Below are 4,326 nucleotides of genomic sequence, written 5' to 3'. Positions count from 1 at the left end.
TATCCTCTCACATTCATTAACAGCAGAAAACATGCACACGTTGTAAACAATTTGCTGTTTTATTACTTTCTCGTCGTCAATTCCATATAGGCTAATCGCAAAATGACAAGAATAGAACGAAAACTCGGACTTGCGTGAAAATGTAAATTAGTAGTGGTACAGCCACCGTTTGCTTTCCTTCGAAGTTACTGCTAGCCGAGCAGCGAAGTGTGCCCTCCAGATGCGAACCATGCACCATAAATGAGTCCATAGTCTTCCTGGTCTTTTCGTGGAATTGAAAAATGGCAGTAAAATTGAGTAAAATTACGGCAGTCTGAAAAAGCTAAAGGTAAGATTACTAGAATTAACCTGTTATTTTACCCGGATAAAAAGTGCGGAAGGTGATTTCCAGTTTGCTTGTACTGTATCACCAATGTTAATTATGCAGAACTACCGCATACCTCACATAACTGTATCAAACGTTTTGAGTCAATTACAACGGGCTAACAAAGAAAATCCGGAAGAAAATATTCAGCAACCGAATTAATCCGTTTGAATGTTTTGGTAGCCTACGTAATATGCTGTCCCAGGCATTTTATAAAACGAATACTAAAGCAAGAAAAGAACAGAAGAGCACACGTTATAATTCCAAGACGTTATAACCAAGAAGTAGGCTACTGCGCCGCATAACATACAAGTTTGATTTGAAGTTATTATGAAAATAAATTGGTTTGCCGCTGCATATTTTCAAACATGGCGGGTAATGGCGGAAAATAAATACAACACAAATGCTACGAGTACTCGACCAATCAGAAATGTTCAGCGCTGCAAGCTCCACCCAAAAGGTTCCTGTACTTTCGGAAAGTACTACCCCCCGAGCAGGAACGTTTTGGGGGGTAAAACAAAGCCCCCAGAACTAAATTTAGACCCTAGTTCCTGCGGTGGAAACGCACTGAGTTCCTCAAAAGGTTCCTAGTTCCGGGGTATAGTTCCTGCGGTGGAAACGCGGCTTATGTCTGTGGTTGTGGGTGTGGGTGTTTTGGGGTCGTAAAGGGTGAAACGACCGGCACCTGGTGGGGGCAACTGCGCGGGACAGTACCACAGTGCCCTCATTTGGGCCCCTCGGATATTACACTTTGTATTTCTTTTCTGGATCTGGACTATAAACCATCTGTATATCTTATTTACAAATCCCGGAAAACCTTATAAACCATGCACATGTTTTCATTGTATTATTGTATTATGCCTTATGTAATAATAACATGGATTGCATGTACAATGGTTAAACAAAATGGTATTTTCATGACAACTGCACCATAATATTACATCCACTTGGCATGTTTGATATGTACATGTTCTCCATAATTCAACCCATTGAATGAAATATGTTTGATACCAAATAGAATTTGAAAAAACATAGTTTCAATCAGGAAAAAACTAACACAATGGAATGTCCTCTCTGGTAATCATCTCCTTTTCCCCATTTCCCCACCAATTGTTTTAACAACCGCCTCCAAATGGTGGGGGCCGGAATTCGAGATTTATGATTCGGCCAGGTTAATTTATGGTAATGCCTAGACCAAACGCGGGATTTGGCTTAAAAGGAAGGGAGACAAAGCAATCGGGAAAGATCGTAATCGACTTCCCACCGTGCACATACTATGTGCGCTGTGTGTAGACAGACAGGAAAGATCGCAATCGACTTCCCGCACTGCGCATACTCTGTGTTCTGTGTGTAGCTAAACAGGCTGGGTAAGAACTCTTTTACTCTGTATTTATGTTTTTAACACTTATAATTGATTTGGAATTGAAGATAATAACCTACCTGCCTGTTAAATAAATTCTTCTGATTTTAACTTGCGTGGTCTTCATGACTCTAATCCATTTGATCTTCTTTTCAGCCGAAATTCCTTTTAAATACTCAGGGGGGCAATTATGACTAGGACCTACTGATCAGGGGTCTAGTACAGTAAACGTCTTTAGTGGGGTCTTCAAGTTAGATAGGTGACCACGATCTGCCTGTTAAGGGATTGGTGGTATTGGTTCTGGTGTTTTGGCTTAAGAGAACCCATGGGCGTAGTACGCCGGTTCTTGTCAAATTCGCCTGAAGGAGCCCGATAGATACGCACCGTCCTGGGCTCATAACTGTCTATGCACTATCCATGTAAGCCAGGCATGGAAGGCATGTATTATGGTGGTCAGCCTCCTACCCTCTGGATTCTTCACCGAACTGAGATTTAACAATAATGCTAAACCCGGGAGCATATATTGAGGAATGATGGCACAAGATAGAGTCGAGTGTAATCACTCCCAAGTTCCACGTATAGTTAAAGCCACATTTTAAATTATCATGTAAAATGGAGTCAGATTAACACGAGAGTAAAACATAGTAACTGTTACGCTTTCTTGCTGTGGTCATGGATATATCTGTTGTGCATTTGTGAATTTTCTGATGCTCCCATTAGGATATTGACAGTCCGGTGACAGATCGGATATATCTCTGATGACAGCATAGCCCCGTTTACGAACGGAGAGTAACCTGAATGCTACTGATCCGTTTCAGGCCAGTTTTAAGCGGGATATGAAGCAGCGCCTTCATATCTAACCCGTGGCAACGGAACCATTGCATTCTTAATTATAATTGTGCCCTGTTCTTACGAACAGAGGAAAATAACTAACATCTCCGGTTTTGAATCACACCAGCCAAGGGAGAACACGCGATAGCTTCCCCTCCAGCTACAAACCCTCATTGGTCTAGCTGTGAGGTGTTTACAGACCCCATGTTCCCAAGACTGTAACCTTGCCCACTAGGCCACAGGCAGGCTAGCTGTTTAACCTGGAAATGTTTCAGAGTAAAAAGGTATGGGTATTTTGCGTGTGTATGCGAGTTTTTGATTGGGTCGTGTAGGTGAAGATTTGGCTAGTGTCGGTAAAATGTCCAATGGGGAGACATGTTGTTAGTGGGACAGGCGGCAGGAAAAATAAGAATGAGAAGAAGAAGAAGAAAGAGAAGAAGGAGAAAACACAAAATTTCCTTAGTTTGGGACTTTATTGTGTGGACATGTGAATTTGTTTATGAAATCTGTCTGTTGAAATGGGGTCAGAATGTACAGAATTGAATGTTTTTAAGGGCTGAATGTCTGTGGCTGTTGTGGTTATTTCTGTGGGGAACCCTGAAAAGTGCCAAACTCTCAGTGCTGTATAGGTATGGGGCATGCCCCCGCCAAGGCGTAACTTGGCGGGATGGCACACCTGCCATCCCAATTGTTGTCTGTCTCACACTAATCATAGGCTACGTGCGTAAAATGGTATTAGTTCATAGTGAGTTTCTGTTTAGAGGTACCCAGGAACCTTGTTGAGAGAGCGTTTCACTTATGAACCATATTATTAATACTGCAACGTCTGACTCGTCACTACATTCTACATTATATGTACTGAATTGTATCGTGCTATACTGTGCCAGTATCCTATCCCATATTACAACAAACTGCTTAACTTACAATAACAATTATTTGTCATTAAAGCTTATATTTTTGTATATGTGTGTTTGTGGTTCCTTTCTCATGCTGATGGAATGATCCACCAACGAAGCCAAATAGAGACATTTGAATTAATAAGTGCAGAGGGTAAATTCCCTCTAAACAATTTTAAGTGTTGAGGTTGATAAAGGGTGATCTCCAGTTATTCTGGGTTCAGTATTCAGAGTGCTGTGCCATTAAGAGGGTAGCTGATGGTGACCCCCTAATAATTAAATTTGAAATAATAAAATAAACCAACTTAAATTTAATAACTCAACTAAGTTCTATCAACCTTATGACACTGCCAAACCAAAAATATGTATTTACATATCCATGTAAGTATTTTCATACGTGTGTTGTCCTTAACTGCATAAAATGTGGTTGCAGTTCGCTCCTTGTTGATTAATTCACATGAAATATGAAGCCACTCCTGTCTGTTAACAGCTAGAATATACAGACAGAGTGAGGAATGGAGGGAGGGGAAGTTTAACTCTGATACTGCAGGTAATGGATCCAGGGTCATTTATTGCAGAAATTTAACAAGAAAAAACACCATCATAACAGCTGTGAGCCAACATGGTATGCCACACCTACACCTGAACACACCATAATATACTCACCTACACCTGAATGTGACATAAAACTCCTACCTACACCTGAATGTGACATAACACACCCACCTACACCGGAATGTGACATAATACACCCACCTACATTGGAACATGCCATAATACACCCACCTACACCTGAAGTTAAAAACAATGCATGTACATGCGTTTGTGTGTGTGTCTGTGTGTATGCGTTTTCTTTCTCTCGGTCTTATACACTT

This window comes from Anguilla anguilla, chromosome 13 (assembly GCF_013347855.1).
Source record: "Anguilla anguilla isolate fAngAng1 chromosome 13, fAngAng1.pri, whole genome shotgun sequence".
NCBI classification, from domain to species: Eukaryota; Metazoa; Chordata; class Actinopteri; order Anguilliformes; family Anguillidae; genus Anguilla; species Anguilla anguilla.
The sequence above is the reverse complement of the archived record's forward strand: the minus strand, read 5'-3'. Positions refer to the sequence as shown.